Source organism: Globicephala melas, chromosome 1, assembly GCF_963455315.2.
Source record: "Globicephala melas chromosome 1, mGloMel1.2, whole genome shotgun sequence".
NCBI classification, from domain to species: Eukaryota; Metazoa; Chordata; class Mammalia; order Artiodactyla; family Delphinidae; genus Globicephala; species Globicephala melas.
Window position 1 is genome coordinate 3,016,586 of NC_083314.1, and position 21,618 is coordinate 3,038,203.

Genomic DNA, 21,618 nt, shown 5'->3' on the forward strand with positions numbered 1-21,618 from the left:
TTTGTAATAAGCCACCTTGTCTACAATAAATTGTTACAGCAGATCAAATGGGACTCTGACACCTTCTATATCAAAGTATTTTTTCTCTAATAACATAGTGCAAACAATGACAATAAGGGAATGAAGAAGAGGCTTGGTGTGGCTGACAGACCCTGGAAAGGCCCCTGTGTCCATGCCCTGGATAACCCCCACCACTTGCATGTGGAAGGGACCTGTGACTTGCTTCTAATCAGCAGAATCAGAAGGTGGTGATGGGCTAGAATTCCTGTGATGACATTATGTTATAGAAGATTCTTTCTTAGGTGACTGCAGTGGGAGATCTTTCTTGCTCGGTTGATAGAGTAACGAAGTCTGGTTGACAAAGCTCACTTTTCAAAGACCTGAAGGCAGCCCCAGGACGGGGGGACTTAATGGCCTCCAGGACCTAGTGGTGGTCTGCAGCTGACAGTCTGCTCAAAGCCTGTCTCTCCATGAGAGGACAGCAGGGAAATGGATTCCGCTCACAACCCAAATGAGCTTGGAAGGCGATTCTTTTCCAGGAGAGTCTCCAGATAGAATGAGGTCCCGCTGACACTTTCATTGCAGCCCGAGACTCTGAAAAGAGCACCCAGTTAATACTTGCCCAGACCACTGACACGTGGACACTGTGAGATAATAAATGTGTGTGTGTTTCAGGCGGTTAAATTTGTTGTAATTTGTTACACAGCAAGAGAAAACGAATACAGGTCTGGGCTTCTGAAAGTGGGGGGCTGCTATAACAAACCCCTGAAATGTGAGACATTGGCTTTGGAACTGGGCAGTGAGCAGAGGCTGGGAGAATTTTGAGGAGTGTGACGGAGAACCCGATTTACCTCGAGTCATGGAATGGTTATGGAAACCTGGACTTTAAGAACGTTTGAGGAAGCCAGGAACATGGTATTGGAAACCAGAGAGATGGGAATCCTTGTACATAGTAGCAGAAAGATTGATGCAATTGTCTCCTTCAGCTGCTTGCGGGGCCCAACCTGTAAGTCGTAAAGTTGGATACACAGCTAAGGAGATTTCCAAGCAAAGCTATGGGAATGCTACTTGGTTTCTTCTCGCTGCTTATAGTAGGATGTGAGAGGAGATAAGTAAATTGAGCAAAGAATTGTCCAACAGAAAGGAACCCGTGCTTGATGATTTGAAAATTCCTAGCCTTTCCAGTTGGCAAAAGATGCTAAAAGTAAGAATTCCTTTTAAATTTTTTTTTTTCCTGGCACGAAAGCATGCATTAGAGAAAAGGCCAAGAATGTGATGATACTAGCTTTTGGTAAAACCTCAGAAAGATCAAAAGGTCAGAGTGTTCAGTCCCAAGGGATGAAGTGTGTGCTTCACAGGCCCTCAATCAAACCAGGGAACCTCTAGGAAGTTGAAGGGGATTGTTCCTCAGCCATCTAAGAAGGAGGCCACCCTACAGAAGGGTTTATCTCAAAGAGAACTGTGGATGTGGCTTTTGTCTAATGGTGTGAACCCCACAAAGTTGTTTAGAAAATTATTTCAACAGAAACAGTGCTGAGCTTGGACTGAAAGACAGAGAGAGAGAATGAAAGGAAAAGAGGCTGTTAAGCCTCAAATTTCTACTGCCTGCAGTCAGACTGATGATTACTCAGTGCAAACATGTGAGAAGAAGGAAGGGTGATCAAAGGATGTAAGGAAGGATCCAGGCAGAGCCAAGAGCCCTGGAGGATTATCCCAGGACTTGACACCTAACCGAGGTACCCTGGCTGGACCTGAACCAGCTGCGTTTCAGAACTGACTCCTTTCACCTCCCATTTCCTGCTTTTGGAACTGGGGTGTCTATAGATGTCACCCTGTGCCTGTCCTCCTAGTGTATATGGGTGGGTTGGGGCAAATTACTCATCTCTAGGTCTCACAGGCCAGGAGATGGAGAGGAATGGTATGCAGGAGCTGTACCTAATGGATTACAACCAGGGGGCCCCTCACACCTGCGCCTGATCTAGTTTTTTTTTTTTTTTTTTCTTTTGGCCACGCTGCACGGCTCGTGAGATTTTAGTTCCCTGACCAGGGATCGAACCCGGGCCCCTCGGCAATGGAAGCGTGCTGTCCTAACCACTGGACCACCAGTGAATTCCCTGCACCTGAATTAGAAGATGTGATTTTGGACATTAAGCCTATGCATGGTGGGAAGAGACTCTTGGACCTTGCCAGTGGTGAATGTATTTTGCCCATAGGAGCATCATGAATAATTGGGACCATAGAGCCTATGGCTGGCTAAGGTGGTTCCCATGCTCACACTCTGTATAGCCCCCTACCCTTGAGTGTGGGCAGGACCTGTGACTTTCTTCTAACTAATAGAATGTGGCAAAGGTGGTATCACTCCTGAGATTAGGTTACAATTTTTGGCAAAGATGATGATGGATGTCACTCCTGTGATTACGTTACGCTATATAAGACGGGAGAGGGTTATGTTAGCAGACCATGGTGGGGGACTGTCCCTTGTCAGCTCCGTGAAAGCAACTGCCATATCGGGGAACTAAAGGCTGCCCAGAAGGAATGGGGGTGGCCTCCAGCTGACAGCCAGACGAAAGCTGGCATCTTCAGTCAGACAGTCTCCAGGAAATGAATTCTGCCAACAACCTGAATGATCTTGGAAGTGGATCTTTCTCTAATCGAGCTCCTAGATGAGAATGCAGCATAATAAGCTGTCACAAATGCAGAAGCTTTAAACAGCACAGATATATTATCTCACAGTTTCCTTAGGGCAGAGATCTGACGTCATGGCTGGATTTTCTACTCAAAAGACAAGACTGAAATCTAGGTGTGGGCAGGGCTGGTCTCTTGTCTGGAGGGTCTGGGACCACTTGGCCACCAGCCTCATTCAATCATTGGCCAAGTGCAGGTCCTTGCATTCGTGGTACTGAGGCCCACAGTTCTCTGCTGGTGGAGAGCCAGGGCCCAGCTCCTGCAGACTGCCCTAGTTCCCTGTCATGGGGCCCTTCCACCTTCAGGCCAGCAGCGCTGCAGTGTATCCCTCCAGTGCTTTGAATCTCTGACTTCCTCTTTTGCCATCAGTGGGAGAAAGCTCTCTGCTTTTAAGGGTTTATGTAATTATATTAGGCCCACCTAGATGATCTCCATATTTTAAGGCCAGATGTGCCATAGTAGCATAACTTCATCACAGGAGAGCTGTCTCATCATAGTCACAGCTTCCCAGAAGTGGGATGGTGCATTTGGGTGGGACCAGTTTCGAAATTGTGCCTACCACAGCATCTTCAGAAAACAGAACAAAATTAATAGTTGTTTTCTTTACATGAAAAAAAAAAATCTCACAGGGGTGTTCAACATGAGCAATGCATGTCTTACACTTCACTTTTTCTTTAATACGTCTATGAAGAAAACAGTGTAATTCAGAAAGCCTTTCTTTTCTGAGTTCAAAATAGTTACGGTTTTCATGGTTTATACCAGTCCCTTAGGTCCATCCACAATGGAAGTATTGCTCTTACCATCTTTTCCCCTTCTCTAACCTTCTGCTCAGATGAAAAGATCACAGATTCTAAGAGGGTTCAATTAGATGAGAGAGTTGTGTAAAATAATTGCTTTCTCTTTCTAAATTTTAAGAGGAAGTCTTCCAAATAGCAAAGGGTCTTTTTTCAGTCCACTCTCCAAAGAAGTGCACTTTCCAGGCCCTCCATTTCTGCCCCTCCAAATACTCCTGCTTTCACGGCAACCTCAGATCCACGGAGCCTGTTTGCTTCATGACCATCCCTAACGGTCAGGATCTCCCACAGGACTGAGTGCCCAGGGGAGGGATGCCCAGTTCTCTGGCTAAACTGCACTCTAGGGACTGAACCTGCCTACAGAGGAAACTTTTCTCTCTTTTTTTTTGCATCATCTACCCACAGGGGTAGCCCTCTCAATAAGAATGTTAAAAACCAATATTTAAGGGTACTTCTTCCATTTCAGGCACTAGAGTATGTGCACCACGTAACGAATATAATTCTACAAGCTAGATGGTGTCTTTATCCACACTATACAGTTGATGGAAAGGAGGCCCAGGGAGATTAAGGAATTTGACCAGGGTCACATCACTTGTTCTTGGCAGAGGCGGGAGTTGAACTCACTGAATGTGATTCCAAAAACATGCTCTTAAATACTCTGCTCTACTGCTGCTCTATTCATTTGCCCTTTATGGACATTCTTAAAATTAAAAAAAAAAAAATTAAGGTTTGGAAAGACCTTACATTCAATAGATGAGGAAAACAAGGCCCAGAGATTTAATGTAACTTGGTCGCATTTGCACAGCTGCTTAGAAAAGCCACAAAGGAAACCCAGATTTCTTTATGCTAACCTGAGCAGAGGTGGTAAATGGAAAGGAGGGAGAAAGAAAGAGGACACTTACAAGCACTAGGAAACCAGACTCAAGATTGTACACGTAACTGCATTAGTGTTTTGTAGGTTAATAACATGCATGTAAACAAAAGTCAGAGATGAAAAGTATACATGACTCTCTAATTATAATGTAAAACAACTTTCTGATGGCTTACCTCCAGAACTATTTTCCTGTTTACTTGATACTAAAGACAAGTTATTTATCAAGCATCTTTGTTTAAACAGTTGTCTCCCGAATGCCTACACTGAACTAGCACAATTGAAGAAGGTGAAAGATGGTACACGTTTAAATTCTAGGCTCCCAAACATAAAAAGCAAAATCTTCTACCTGCAGCTCAGAATTGTTAAAAAAGACTCCCTTGTACACCCTCAGGACCAGAATGGTCACTGCACATATGAGACATTTAAACAAATTACTAGATATAAGAAAAGGCCAGAATGCCTCACTTAAGCTTGATGTTGAAATCCTTCTACTGAGGCCTGACATCACTTAGCTCTGAGGTCACCTGGGCACTCCTGGTGTGAGATCAGGAGAAAATGCAGTTAATAATTTTCCAGAATCACATAGATCTTTTCATCTAAGAAAAATGTAAAGTGAATAAAGAATCCCTGGCATAGTTAAAATATTTTGAAAAATTTGGATTAATGCTTTTAAATGAATAGATAGCATCTTCAAATTGGTCCAATTAAGTCAGAGCAGTCAGTTCACAACATATAACTTGTGGTTTTTAGCAGGCCTAGACATAAAGGCCACTGGTGAGCATTTAATAGAATTTGTCTCCAGAGAGATTAAGTACACGGCCACTATTCTTCAGCTGATAAGTGGTAGAACCAGCAAAGCAACACAGGAGCATCTGATAATAAAGATAAAGCCAAAGTAATTTTCAATACACCACACTGCATTCTGCTCTTGTGGGATGCTTCTTCTAGGCATTTTATTCACTTTCATCGTCTTCCATCAATCCTCTCTCTTCCGTCGGGAACCAGTAGGTTTCCATACTTTTGTGTTCATGGAAAAGAGGAAAGTACAGAGGAAAAGCTAGTGGGAGTTAGAAAAAATGATGCGTCGGTTATGATGTGAATTCAAGGATTTCATGGGACTCTGCCCACAGAGAAATGTGAAAATACAGCTCTCAAGTCCTTGCTGTGTCCTGTAAAGCCTGACACCATCTGGTCTTTCTCTGATCTCAGTCTGTACTGCTCACCCCATGTACTGGTTAAGGTGCTTCCAGCTGCCATAACTAACACACTGTAATATTTCAGTGGCTTAACGTAATAAATGATGACTTTTTAAAAATAAATTTATTTATTTATTTATTTTTGGCTGCATTGGGTCTTCATTGCTTCATGCGGGCTTTCTCTAGTTGCGGCGAGCGGGGGCTACTCTTCGCTGCGGTGTGTGGGCTTCTCATCGCGGTGGCTTCTCTTGTTGTGGAGCACGGGCTCTAGGCGCACGGGCTTCAGTAGCTGTGACACGCAGGCTTCAGTAGCTGTGACACGCAGGCTTCAGTAGTTGTGGCTCGTGGGCTCTAGAGCGCAGGCTCCATAGTTGTGGCGCACGGGCTTAGTTGCTCCGTGGCATGTGGGATCTTCCCAGACCAGGGCTCGAACCTGTGTCCCCTGCATTGGCAGGCAGACTCTTAACCACAGCACCACCAGGGAAGTCCCAAAAGCTGATTTCTTGCTTACTTAGCCGTCTAAGGAAGACAATGGGGTGGGTGGGTCGGAGAAGATTCTATCCTACCCAGACGTTCAGGCACCCAGCGTGGCAGAACTCATCCATCCATCTTCAACAGGAAAATTCCAAGGTTGCCTTGGGCACGAACACCCAGCTGACAGATGGAAGCTGCCCACTTGGCCCCATTGAGAGGCAATGAGGTGACCGTGGCTTCCTTGCTGTAACTCCACACCATGGAGGGGCCATGCTCAGAAGGCGGCTAATTATACCTACCACACCTGCTCACGCACCTGCCTTCAGCCATGGCAGCCACCTTGTTCCCTGAACACGCTGAGCCCTTTGCTACCTTAGGGTCTGCCTGCCTGCTCTTCTACCTGGCTGCATGCTGGCTCTGGTGCCAGTCCAAAGGTTATGTTCTCACAGAATCTTGTCTTGACCACTCAATACAAAAAGTCCCAACCCCCTGAGATGCCTTCACATCATGCTCCTTAATTATAGGATCTCAAATTATCTTAACGTACTTACACCTTGTTTGTTGAAGAACTCCCATTGCTACAATGCAAATTTATAAACCGAAGGGACCTGGTCTCACTGATCAGTCTTTGTATCCTCGTTGCTTAGAATAAGAGGAACTCAGTTAATATGTATTGAGTCCCGAATCAACATGCGTTTGTCCTGCTCAAACACCTTCAATACCCACCCCTGCTGCCAGTAAAACAGAATCCACACCCCTTGGGCTGTCAGACATCATGTACTGTGTCTACCTTCTATCTGCTCTGAACATAATTTCCTGCTGTCTTTCCCCTGCACTGAGCATTCTGTGTTCCAAAACCTTGGGATTATTTGCTATTGCTTTAAACTACAGTATTTCAAATCTGTCCTTGCAGGCACTGTGTCTTCTACCTGCGATGCATCCCACCCATTCCCCTAAATCTGCCCCTGCCCGTTGCTTAATTACAGTAAGTCCCCTACATACCAACGAGCTCCATTCCGAGAGCTCATTCCTAAGTCCAATTTGTTCGTTAAGTCCAACAAAATTAGCCTAGGTACCCAGCTAACACAATCGGCTATGTAGTACTGTACTGTAATAGGTTTATAATACTTTTCACACAAATAATACATAAAAAACAAACAAACACAAAAAATAAAGAAAACATTTTTAATCTTACAGTACAGTACCTTGAAAAGTACAGTCGTCCAGTACAACAGCTGGTAACCAGGGGCTGGCATCGAGTGAACAGGCAGGAAGAGTTCCTGACTGGAGGAGGGAGAGGAGGTGGGAGATGGTAGAGCTGAAGGATCCTCAGCAATAGGAGATGGAGGGCAAGCTGCGATTTCACTCATGCCTGACGTTGATGGCACAGGTTCTGGCTCCTTGCTGGATTCAATTCTATTTACCCTCTTGAAAAAACGATCCAGTGATGTCTGGTTAGTAGCTCTTCTTTTCTTGTCATAGATGACATGGTAGCACTGGATTGCATTCTGAACGGCTGCTGCAATATTCGTGTACCATTCTACGTTCAGGTCCTATGCCTCAAAAACTAACAGTGCCTCCTCAAATAAAGAAAATCTCCTTGCCATTTCCTGCGTCCTGAATCTCTTCGATTCTTCGGTTACTTCTTATTCCTCTTGTCTCTCTTAGTGCTTCTTAACAGTACCAGATACATCAGCACTGCTTTTTTGCTTGCTCCTGGACATCCTGAGCTTGAAATAAAGTTACTGTACTACTGTACTCTATACAGGACTGTACAGTAAAGTACACAAAAGCACAACCACTTGTAGAGGATGCGTGCACGTGACAACGTACGCCAGACACGTGGACTAAGTTACGTGATTGGACATGCAAACACACGGCATCTTTGAAAGTTCGCAACTTGAAGTTTCATATGTAGGGGGCTTACTGTATTCCTCAAGACTCTCCTCAAACTCCTCTCAGAAGTCCTCACTGAACTCCTCACGTTGACTGAATTGTATTCCTCCTCTCTGTAGCCTCAGCTTTAGTCCATAATGAGATCCACAAACCCTTCCCTAACACACCCCATGTGTGCCAGAACTGTTCTTGGCTTTCTACATAACTCACCCTTTTGTCCTTCGGAAGAGCTCTATGAAGTGGGTTCTATCTCCCATTTTACAGGTGAAGGAACTGAAGTGCAGAGAAAGTAAACAGCCTGCCCGAGGTCACACAGCCAGTAGCAAAGGAGCTGAAGTTCAAGCCCAGTTGGGGAGGTTCTGGAGTTCACGCTTTCAACCATGGCACTGACCTGCCACTCATGTGTCTATGAACTAGCTTGTATTAGTATACACCTGTGATAGCACTTAACCATTGGTTTGTCACTACAGGGACAAAAAAATGGTTACAAAGGAATGCGTTAAGTATAGCTATTGCCTGGAAAATGTCGGGCTGGTGATCAATTAATTCATTTCAGATCTCTGAGGTCCAGCTGAGTGACTGACGCACTGGGATCCTGGTAAATATCGGACATGTAACTTGAGTTGATACCCGTCACTGCTTACTGTGTACCCGGCAGTGTGCTAGTCATGTGATACCATATGACCCTCACTTTTCAGGTAAGTGACCTCCTCAGGTCACACAGGTAGGAAACTGGCAGACCTGAGAGGCTCAGCCCAGGCAGTGGGGTCCTGCCTGCTCAGCCAGCACACATAACGAGGAGAGCAGCCTGTGTACTTCAGGGGGCCAGCCCAAGACTAGACAGTGTGGTTGACCCTGGGGGCTTGGGGCCAGGACTCTCCACTCATGTGGAGGTCAGAGAAAGAGCTGGGACATGAACTGGATGAGTGGACACACACACTTTGATTTTAGTCTGTTACTACAGTCTGCTATTTAACAAGTGGCCCCCGGGAGTGATCTTAAAGAAGAAATTCAGATCAGATTTAGGTGGAAATCCCTCCTGTACTAAGTATAATTTACAGTCCATGGGATTTCTTCTCTATGAAACCATATGTAATTTCAGACACATGGAAATTAGATATTTGTCATAAACGGATATAATCATTTATTGACATTGCTTTGTGTGATTTTGATTGAAACCTGCAAGGCAATTTATATTCCATGGAGTAAAAAGAAAAAAAATGGAATCAGTGAGATTAAAAAGCAGAGAACCAAAAAAAAAAAAACATGAAACTTTAAGCACAAAAGTTATGACCAAAGAATTATTTTTTTCTAGACAGCTTTCCGGAATACTTCTATTTAAAGATAATTTTTTTGGTATGATCGACATTATCTGGATAATAGTGTTTATATTACTATATGTTTCGTGCAATCCATTGATTCTTCAACCTGTTTTAAATGGGACCAGGCATTTTGAAAAATCATAGCTTAATGTATTGGCTCATGAAATCTTGAATATGTTGTGCACAGTAGACTTTTATCAATATTATTTCAATTTTTCTATTACTGAATATTTTTTTATTTTTGTCACAATGATTTCTACAAATTATGCTATCAAAGAGTTTTAGGAAGAATTTTCTGAAATTCTTGAAATAGTGATATTATCAGATCTTAGTATATGAGACCGAGGAAAATCTGGTCTCTGAAGGAAAAATCTAAGAATTCAAAGCAAGATTAATTCAAATTAAGTGGGATTGGATGGTCTTAGAAAACAAGCTCCAAGCAAATGCAGGTACCATGCCTAACGGTGTAGGGGAGAAATGCATTTGCAGTGCTATAATAGTTTCCTAGGGCTGTTGTAAATACCACGTACTGAGCGGCTTAAATAACAGAGGTTTACTGTCTCACAATTCTGAAGGCTGGAAGTCCAAGATCAAGGTGTTAGCAAGCTTTGTTCCTTCTGAGGCTGTGAGGGAGAATCTGTTCCATGCCTCTCTTCTAGCTTCTGGCGGTTTGCTAGCAACCTCTGGCATTCCTAAGCTTGTAAATGCCTCAGCCTAACCTCTGTCTTGTTCACATGGTGTTCTTTCTGTGTGCATGTCTGTGTCTGGTCTCAATTTTCCACTTTTTATAAGGACACCAGTCATTTTGGATTAGGGTCCACGCTTGATCATCTGCAAAGTTTCTACTTCCAAATAAGGTGACATTCACAGGCTGGGGTGAGAACACCAACATCAACTGGGGGGGACACATTCAACCCATAACAAGTCCACAAAAGGATGGAACTCTTAAATTACAAGTCAGAAATCAGATTAGGATAGGCAGGGTATGATCTCTATACTCCTAACCTCTCAAGTTCTGGGAGATGAATACTGTAGCCTAGGGCTGTACGAGGACACAGAGGTGAGCTAGGACAGCCTCCTGAGAGATGATATGGCCCCATTTCTTTAAAGAGAAGAACAAAATTCTCTATGATAATGAGGCTTCCCTTGTGAGGTGACAGGCTGCCAAGCAACAGCTTTGATATCTCCCCAGTTCCTAAGAATTGGGACAGTCCAAATAAATTATTTTTGTGAGTGTGAAACTGTTTCTGCAGCCTCCTTTACATTATCCTAGGTCACACAACTGAGCACACAGTTGAATCTTGAGTGTTGCATCTTGACCTTCCTAGGTTAAGGATGAGAAGAAGACTGAACCCCTAGTGCATGGTTTGTAAATGCCTCAGCCCAACCTCTGTCTTGTTCACATGGTGTTCTTTCTGTGTGCATGTCTGTGTCTGGTGCCAAATTTCCACTTTTTATAAGGACACCAGTCATTTTGGATTAGGGTCCACCCTTGGTCATCTGTAAAGATTCTACTACTAAAGAAGTTCACATTCACAGGCTGGGGTAAGGGCACCAACATCCTTTGGGGGGACATAATCAACCCTGATCCAGAGGAAGAAGAAGTATTGTCTTGTGAATTTGGCAGAGAAATCTTCATTCATCACTGGTCCCATCAGCAAAACAGTCAACGCCCAGAATGATGCAGATTTGCAGATGCATAAGAAAGAGTGAGGTGTTGGTGCAGATGCAGGAATGCTCTGACCTGCATTCAGCCAGAATCGTCCTCTTGGGAAATGTGATCTGGGGGCACTGGGAACCACAGCTCACTGTGTATAACTGAACTGCCATATGTGTGATGAGAATAAGCTGCAAGAAAGACTCTGCCCAAGGGAAGTGAGGAGAAGACAGAAGGCTGCTGCTGGGGAGTATTGTGCACTGACATGGCTCAGCCCTGATTGATTCCCGTCATTAGTATTTCATCTATTCATTCAGTAAATGGTTATTAAGTGCCAGGTATTGTTTTATGAGCTGGTCACAGATAAGTTTACTCTCGCGGAGTTTGTGATCGAGGAAAAAGTTAATAAATAAGTAAATGACAATCTAGGATGCCACTCTAGATAAATTATCAAGAAGAGAAGTAGAAGGTGTGGGAGTAGTGCCAAGGAGCGTTACTGTTTTATATAAGGTTTTCAGAAAGACTTTGCTGAAAGGTCAATCTGAACAAGACTCGGAGGAGGTGAGAGAGTGTGCTGTGAGCTATGTGAGAAAAGTTAGTTCTAGGAAAAGAGAACCAGAAACGCCAAGGCCCTGAGGTAGCAACCACTTTGTGTGGAACAGAACGGCACAGACTGGAGTGGAGGGGCAGGCGAAGAAGGGTGTTATGTCAGAACTTTAGGGGACGCCTTGATCATAGACCATTGTGTGGACTTCTGAATTTAGTGAGCAAGATGCAACGGTCTTCAGTAGAAGAATAACATGCTCGGAAGCACATTTAAAATAGGTTCTCTCTGGCTTCCATGTTGAGAATAGATGAGCGTGGAGCAGGGGGAGAAGGGAGGAGACTAATTATGAGGCAACCACAATAATTCTGGTGTAAGATAACATACTGAATCAAGGCAATAGATTTGATGGTGGAAGAAAAGGTTTAATCCTGGATAAATTTGGAAAACAGTTGCATTAGGACTTCACGAGGTACTGAATGCAGGTTTTGAGAGAAAATGAGTAGTGATGGTGACTCCACAGTTCTTGTCATGAGCAGTTGGAAGATTGGGGCATCTTTAGAAGGACTAGGTTTAGTGGTCATCAGAAGTTCAGTTTTAAGCACGTTAAGTTTGAGATTCCTATTTAGACAGTCAACAGGAGATGTCAAGTCATAGCTGGAAATATGACTCTGGAGTTTAGGGGAGAGATTAAAGGATGAGATCGAAATTTGGTCGTTCTCACCACATAGATGACATTGAGATACATGAGACTTGATGAGAGCACCTGGGGAGTGAGCGTAGCTAGAGATGGGAGGGAGAGATGGGGCTCTCCAACATTTAAAAGTCAGTAGATGAGGGAGAACTAGCAAAGAAGGCTGGGAAAATGTGAACAATGAACCAAGACAAGAGCTAAGCAAATATGTCCTGGAAGCGAGGAGTAGAAAGTGCTTCATGAAGCAGCGAGAGATCAAGGGTCAACAGCTGCTCAGTAGTCAAGTTAAATGTGGGCTCAGGACTGCCAGCTAGATTTACAGCATATAGATACCGTCAGATGCAGATGGACACCTGATTCGACTCGCATCAAGGACAGTTAGGATGAGAGGAATTGGAAATACAGGATTTTTGCAAAAATGGGGAGTTGAAAAATGGGGCAGTAGATGGAGGGCAATATGGAATCAAGACAGTTTTTTTGTTTGTTTGTTTTTGTTTTTTTAAAGATGGGAGAAATCATGGCATGTTTGAATGCTGATGGGTAGAACAGCACAGGGAGAGGTGCTGCAAGAGAAAGAAGAATTGGTGAATATCACGGGGTGCTCCTCAATAATTCAGAAATGAATAGGACTGAATCCTGAGATAAACTATAGAATCAAGTAGAAGGATTAGAGCAGAAAAATGTGCAGTATTTTAGAAAAACATAATGGCTTCCAGACATACCACAGTAAATTATGACCTGATTGAATGAGTTATTATATCTAAGGAATGCAGTGATCTGAAATTAGTTTGGTCAGACATTGGATATGGAAGAAAGCAAATCACAAAAGCCAAGCTTAAAAGTTCCAATCACACACTCTCCAGGGGAGACAATGTTAAAGTTTAAATTTGTCATATCCCTGATAAAACATAATGTGGAAATGGATGTTTTAATTTATCTTCATTGAAAGTTGCGAAATATCTGAACCATTTAACTAATTCCCATTGTCTTAATTTCATGAGTACCAAGCGACTTTCAAATTGTCACTCAGGTTACTACCATGCTGGCTCTGCCTTCTCGCTCCATGTCCTGATGTACAGGGCAGCCATAGCCTAGACAGTGCACAGAAAAATACCCAGGACGAACCCTAATCTTCCCTATCCTACACTGAGTGTTGCAACAACATGCTGATTTGGGACCCTAGCATCCTATAAAGTTGTCATGGTCGTTACTGTTTCCATCAGTTTTGTTCACCAAATATACCTTAGTCTCCTTCTCCATCGCTTTTGTGGGGACCTGCTTTGCAATAGACATAATTTATGTCATTTCTGGGAAGACACTTCAAGGGTCAGGACACTATTTGTCATCTTCCTTTCTTACTGCTTCAGCAATGGTGAAGGTACAGAGATTGAGGCTCCCTTAGCCTGAGTTTTTGAAAGAGGACAATGGTGGACTTGTAGAATGATAATGAGAAAAAAGACCATTGCTTTCTAAGCCACTGAGAACTTGGGGTTGCTTTTTCCTGAAGCATCCTATCCTGACTTTTACTGAAAGGATCCATTATATTGGGACTACCAAGGACATGTTTTGCGTGTACCAAAGACTAAGCCTTATCCACTCTCACTCGGCATATTCAATAGTTGATGACATTCTTTTCTGCCTTAGGGTTTGTCCTTGCCTTCAGTTCCCATGTTTTTATTTTGAATAGTAGGTAGTGTCAACTGAAAAAAAATGCACAACCTAAAAGTTGAGGATTATGTTTTATTTGGTGGACAAAACTGAGGACTTAAGCCTGGAAGACAACCTCTCCAATAGCTCTGAGGGACGGCTCCAAAGAGGTAAGGGAGGAGCCGGGATACATACGAGTTTTGCAACAAAAACTGGGTAGTCAGAACATCAAAAGATTACTGTTAATTAAAGAAAATCAGATATCAAGTTAATGAACTTAGAGCTTTTTCTATGTATGGGAAGATGCAAGAGTCTGGGCTCCTTGAAATCATTCCTTTGATATGCACCTCAGCTCTCTAGGGCCAGTATCCTGCTTCTCTCCATCCTGAGTCCCCTCAGGTGCACTGTGGTGGCTGCTGGCTTGATGGCCACGACATTCTTTATTTACTGATATGTCAGGTGACACTTTTCATCCACAGTAGTATATTACAGCACAGTGGTTAAGAACAGAACTTGGAAGCCAAGCATGTTAAATCTATGCTGCCCATTATGTCACTAAGCGATGCCATTTAAGCAGAAAAGGATTATGTTATCTACGGAGCTTCCCTGGGAAATTATTTCTTCTACTTATGTTCAGGATACATTTACCTCTTGAGATGAGGATTGAAGACATCCATCAATTACTTTGCAAATTAGACATATTTGAGCCTCGCAGATATGTTCTAATCCCTACTCCTCCTTCCAAGCAAATTCCCAACAAGGTAACAGGAAAAATTGTATAAGGGCTATCAAACTCAAGAATAACCTGGTATTAAAGCTCAGTTTTCTAATATATTAGGCTTATTTGTTTTAACTACATAGTGTGCCCTAAGATGCCTTTGGTTAAAGTTTATTTACCCCTATGAGCTGCACTTGTGCTGATCACTGCTAGAGAATAGGTTTTTGTTTTCTTTTCCTGAGATTAAGAAAATGGCGACAAGGGCTTCCCTGGTGGCGCAGTGGTTGAGAGTCTGCGTGCCGATGCAGGGGACGCGGGTTCGTGCCCCGGTCCGGGAAGATCCCACATGCCGCGGAGCGGCTGGGCCCGTGAGCCATGGCCGCTGAGCCTGCGCGTCCGGAGCCTGTGCTCCGCAACGGGAGAGGCCACAACAGTGAGAGGCCCACGTACCGCAAAAAAAAAAAAAGAAAAAAAAGAAAATGGCAACTGATTTCATATGATATTTTATTTCAAATTTTGCATATTTTATTTAATTTTTTTGACATCTTTTCTTTTTAATCTTTAATGGAGTATAATTGCTTTACAATGGTGTGTTAGTTTCTGCTTTATAACAAAGTAAATCAGTTATACATATACATATGTTTCCATATCTCCTCCCTCTTGCGTCTCCCTCCCTCCCACCCTCCCTATCCCACCCCTCCAGGAGGTCACAAAGCACCGAGCTGATCTCCCTGTGCTATGCGGCTGCTTCCCACTAGCTATCTACCTTACGTTTGGTAGTGTGTATATGTCCATGCCTCTCTCTCACTTTGTCACAGCTTACCCTTCCCCCTCCCCATATCCCTAAGTCCGTTCCCTAGTAGGTCTGTGTCTTTATTCCTGTCTTACCCCTAGGTTCTTCACGACATTTTTTTCCCCTTAAATTCCATATATATGTGTTAGCATACGGTATTTGTCTCTCTCTTTCTGACTTACTTCACTCTGTATGACAGACTCTAGGTCTATCCGCCTCATCACAAATAGCTCAATTTCGTTTCTTTTTATGGCTGAGTAATATTCCATTATATATATGTGCCACATCTTCTTTATCCATTCATCCGATGATGGGCACTTAGGTTGTTTCCATCTCCGGGCTATTGTAAATAGAGCTGCAATGAACATTTTGGTACATGACTCTTTTTGAATTATGGTTTTCTTAGAGTATATGTCCAGTAGTGGGATTGCTGGGTCATATGGTAGTTCTATTTGTAGCTTTTTAAGGAACCTCCATACTGTTCTCCACAGTGGCTGTATCAATTTACATTCCCACCAACAGTGTAAGAGGGTTCCCTTTTCTCCACACCCTCTCCAGCATTTATTGTTTCCAGATTTTTTGATGATGGCCATTCTGACTGGTGTGAGATGATATCTCATTGTAGTTTTGATTTGCATTTCTCTAATGATTAGTGAGGTTGAGCATTCTTTCATGTGTTTGTTGGCAGTCTGTATATCTTCTTTGGAGAAATCTCTATTTAGGTCTTCTGCCCATTTTTGGATGGGGTTACTTGGTTTTTTGTTATTGAGCTGCATGAGCTGCTTATAAATTTTGGAGATTAATCCTTTGTCAGTTGCTTCACTTGCAAATATTTTCTCCCATTCTGAGGGTTGTCTTTTGGTCTTTTTTATGGTTTCCTTTGCTGTGCAAAAACTTTGAAGTTTCATTAGGTCCCATTTGTTTATTTTTGTTTTTATTTCCATTTCTCTAGGAGGTGGGTCAAAAAGGATCTTGCTGTGATTTATGCCGTAGAGTGTTCTGCCTATGTTTTCCTCTGAGAGTTTTATAGTTTCTGGCCTTACATTTAATCCATTTTGAGCTTATTTTTGTATATGGTGTTAGGGAGTGACCTAATCTCATACTTTTACATGTACCTGTCCAGTTTTCCCAGCACCACTTATTGAACAGGCTGTCCTTTCTCCACTGTACATTCCTGACTCCTTTATCAAAGATAAGGTGACCATATGTGTGTGGGTTGATCTCTGGGCTTTCTATCCTGTTCCATTGATCTTTCTGTTTTTTTGCCAGTACCATACTGTCTTGATTACTGTAGCTTTGTAGTATCATCTGAACTCAGTGAGCCTGATTACTCCAGCTCCTTTTTCGTTCTCAAGATCGCTTTGGCTATTCGGGGTCTTTTGTGTTTCCATACAAATTGTGAAATTTTTTGTTCTAGTTCTGTGAAAAATGACAGTGGTAATTTGATAGGGATTGCATTGAATCTGTAGATTGCTTTGGGTAGTAGAGTCATTTTCAAAATCTTGATTCTTCCAATCCAAGAACATGGTATATCTTTCCATCTATTTGTATCATCTTTAATTTCTTTCATCAGTGTCTTATAATTTTCTGCATACAGGTCTTTTGTCTCCTTAGGTAGGTTTATTCCTAGATATTTTATTCTTTTTGTTGCAATGGTAAATGGGAGTGTTTTCTTGATTTCAGTTTCAGATTTTTCATCATTAGTGAATAGGAATGCCAGAGATTTCTGTGCATTAATTTTGTATCCTGCTACTTTACCAAATTCAATGATTAGCTCTAGTCATTTTCTGATAGCATCTTTAGGATTCTCTATGTATAGTATCATGTCATCTGCAAACAGTGACAGCTTTACTTCTTCTTTTCTGATTTGGATTCCTTTTATTTCCTTTTCTTCTCTGATTGCTGTGGCTAAAACTACCAAAACTATGTTGAATAAGAGTGGTGAGGGTGGGCAACCTTGTCTTGTTCCTGATCTTAGTGGAAATGCTTTCAGTTTTTCACCATTGAGGACGATGTTGGCTGTGGGTTTGTCATATATGGCCTTTATTATGTTGAGGAAATTTCCCTCTATGCCTACTTTCTGCAGGGTTTTTACCATAAATGGGTGTTGAATTTTGTCGAAAGCTTTCTCTGCATCTATTGAGATGATCATATGGTTTTTCTCCTTCAATTTGTTAATATGGTGTATCATGTTGATTGACTTGCATATATTGAAGAATGCTTGCATTCCTAGAATAAACCCCACTTGATCATGGTGTATGATCCATTTAATGTGCTGTTGGATTCTGTTTGCTAGTATTTTGTTGAGGATTTTTGCATTTATGTTCATCAGTGATATTGGCCTGTAGTTTTCTTTCTTTGTGACAACCTTGTCTGGTTTTGGTATCAGGGTGTTGGTGGCCTCGTAGAATGAGTTTGGGAGTGTTCCTCCCTCTGCTACATTTTGGAAGAGTTTGAGAAGGATAGGTGTTAGCTGTTCTCTAAATGTTTGATAGAATTCGCCTGTGAAGCCATCTGGTCCTGGGCTTTTGTTTGTTGGAAGATTTTTAATCACAGTTTCAATTTCAGTGCTTGTGATTGTTCTGTTCATATTTTCTATTTCCTCCTGATTCAGTCTTGGCAGGTTGTGCCTTTCTAAGAATTTTTCCATTTCTTCCAGATTGTCCATTTTATTGGCATAGAGTTGCTTGTAGTAATCTCTCATGATCTTTTGTATTTCTGCAGTGTCAGTTGTTACTTCTCCTTTTTCATTTCTAATTCTATTGATTTGAGTCTTCTCCCTCTTTTTCTTGATGAGTCTGGCTAATGGTTTATCAATTTTGTTTATCTTCTTAAAGAACCAGCTTTTAGTTTTATTGATCTTTGCTATCATTTCCTTCATTTCTTTTTCATTTATTTCTGATCTGATTTTTATGATTTCTTTCCTTCTGCTAACTTTGGGGTATTTTTGTTCTTCTTTCTCTAATTGCTATAGGTGCAAGGTTAGGTTGTTTATTCAAGATGTTTCCTGTTTCTTAAGGTAGGATTGTATTGCTGTAAACTTCCCTCTTAGAACTGCTTTGGAGCATCCCATAGATTTTGGGTCGTCGTGTCTCCATTGTCATTTGTTTCTAGGTAATTTTTAATTTCCTCTTTGATTTCTTCAGTGATCACTTCGTTATTAAGTAGTGTATTGTTTAGCCTCCATGTGTTTGTATTTTTTACAGATCTTTTCCTGCAATTGATATCTAGTCTCATAGCGTTGTGGTTGGAAAAGATACTTGATACAATTTCAATTTTCTTAAATTTACCAAGGCTTGATTTGTGACCCAAGATATGATCTATCCTGGAGAATGTTCCATGAGCACTTGAGAGAAATGTGTATTCTTTTGTTTTTGGATGGAATGTCCTATAAATATCAATTAAGTCCATCTTGTTTAATGTATCATTTAAAGCTTGTGTTTCCTTATTTATTTTCATTTTCGATGATCTGTCCATTGGTGAAAGTGGGGTGTTAACGTCACGTACTATGATTGTGTTACTGTCAATTTCCCCTTTTATGGCTCTTAGTATTTGCCTTATGTATTGAGGTGCTCCTATGCTGGGTGCATAAATATTTACAATTGTTATATCTTCTTCTTGGATCGATCCCTTGACCATTATGTAGTGTCCTTCTTTGTCTCTTCTAATAGTCTTTATTTGAAAGTCTATTTTTTCTCATATGAGAACTGCTACTCCAGCTTTCTTTTGGTTTCCATTTGCATGAAATATCTTTTTCCATCCCCTTACTTTCAGTCTGTATATGTCTCTAGGTCTGAAGTGGGTCTCTTGTAGACAGCAAATATATGGGTCTTGTTTTTGTATCCATTCAGCCAATCTGTGTCTTTTGGTGGGAGCATTTAGTCCATTCACATTTAAGGTAATTATCAATATGTATGTTCCTATTCCCATTTTCTTAATTGTTTTGGGTTTGTTATTGTAGGTCTTTTCCTTCTCTTGTGTTTCTTGTCTAGAGAAGTTCCTTTAGCAGTTGTTGTAGAGCTGGTTTGGTGGTGCTGAACTCTCTCAGCTTTTGGTTGTCTGTAAAGGTTTTAATTTCTCCATCAAATCTGCATGAGATCCTTGCTGGGTAGAGTAATCTTGGTTGCAGGTTTTTCTCCTTCATCACTTTAAATATGTCCTGCCAGTCCCTTGTGGCTTGCAGAGTTTCTGCTGAAAGATCAGCTGTTAACCTTATGGGGATTCCCTTGCGTGTTGTTTGTTGTTTTTCCCTTGCTGCTTTTAATATTTTTTCTTTGTATTTAATTTTTGACAGTTCGATTAATATGTGTCTTGGCGTATTTATTCTTTGATTTATCCTGTATGGGACTCTATGTGCTTCCTGGACTTGAATAACTATTTCCTTTCCCATATTAGGGAAGTTTTCAACTATAATCTCTTCAAATATTTTCTCAGTCCCTTTCTTTTTCTCTTCTTCTTCTGGAACCCCTATAATTCGAATGTTGGTGCGTTTAATGTTGTCCCAGAGGTCTCTGAGACTGTTCTAAGTTCTTTTCATTCTTTTTTCTTTATTCTGCTCTGCAGTAGTTATTTCCACTATTTTATCTTCCAGGTCACTTATCCGTTCTTCTGCCTCAGTTATTCTGCTATTGATCCCATCTAGAGTATTTTTAATTTCATTTATTGTGTTTTTCATCATGGTTTGTTTCATCTGTAATTCTTCTAGGTCCTTGTTAAATGTTTCTTGCATTTTGTGTATTCTATTTCCAAGATTTTGGATCATCTTTACTATCATTATTCTGAATTCTTTTTCAGGTAGACTGCCTATTTCCTCTCCATTTGTTAGGTCTGGTCGGTTTTTATCTTGCTCCTTCATCTGCTGTGTGTTTTTCTGTCTTCTCATTTGGCTTATCTTACTGTGTTTGGGGTTTCCTTTTTGCAGTCTGCAGGTTCGTAGTTTCCATTGTTTTTGGTGTCTGTCCCCAGTGGCTAAGATTGGTTCAGTGGTTTGTGTAGGCTTCCTGGTGGAGGGGACTAGTGCCTGTGTTCTGATGGATGAGGTTGGATCTTGTCTTTTTGGTGGGTAGGTCTACGTCTGGTGGTGTGTTTTGGGGTGTCTGTGGACTTATTATGATTTTAGGCAGCCTCTCTGCTAATTGGTGGGGTTGTGTTCCTGTCTTGCTAGTTGTTTGGCATAGGATGTCCATCACTGTAGCTTGCTGGTCATTGAGTAAAGCTGGGTGCTGGTGTTGAGATGGAGATCTCTGGGAGATTTTCGCCATTTGATATTATGTGGAGCTGGGAGGTCTCTTGTGGACCAGTGTCCTGAAGTTGGCTCTCCCACCTCAGAGGCACAGCACTGACTCCTGGCTGCAGCACCAAGAGCCTTTCATCCACATGGCTCAGAATAAAAGGGAGAAAAAGTAGAAAGAAAGAATTAGTAGAAGAAGAAAGAAAGAAAGAAAGAAAGAAAGGAGGGAGGGAAGGAGGAAGGAAGTAGGGAAGGAAGGAAAAAAGAAAGAAGATAAAGTAAAATATAATAAAGTAAGATAAAATATAATAAAGTTATTATAATAAAAAAATAATTAAGAGGAAAAAAAAGGAAAAAAAGAAAAAAAAAAAGGACGGATAGAACCCTAGGACAAATGGTGGAAGCAAAGCTATACAGACATAATCTCACACAGAAGCATATACATACACACAAAAAGAGGAAAAGGGGAAAAAACCATAAATCTTGCTGTCAAAGTCCACCTTAATTTAGTATGATTCGTTGTGTATTCATGTATTCCACAAATGCAGGTCCATTGTGGAGCTTTAATCCGCTGCTTCTGAGGCTGCTGGGAGAGATTTCCCTTTCTCTTCTTCGTTCTCACAGCTCCCTGGTCTCAGTTTTGGATGTGGCCCCGCCTCTGCGTGTAGGTCGCTGGAGGGCGTCTGCTCTTCGCTCAGACAGGACGGCCTTAAAGGAGCAGCTGCTTCCGGGGCTCTGGCTCACTCAGGCCGTGGGGGAGGGAGGGGCACGGAGTGCGGGGGCGGGCCTGCGGCGGCAGAGGCCTGCGAGACGTTGCACCAGCCTGAGGCGCGCCGTGTGGCTCGCACCCGTCTCTGGAGCTCCTTTAAGCAGCGCTCTGAATCCCCTCTCCTTGCGCCCCAGGAAACAAAGAGGGAAGAAAAAGTCTCCTGCCTCTTCGGCAGGTCCAGACTTTTCCCCGGACTCCCTGCCGGCTAGCCGTGGCGCACTAACCCCCTGCAGGCTGTGTTCACGCCGCCAACTCCGGTCCTCTCCCTGCGCTTCGACCGAACCCCAGGCCTTAGCTCCCAGCCCCGCCTGCCGCGGCGGGTGAG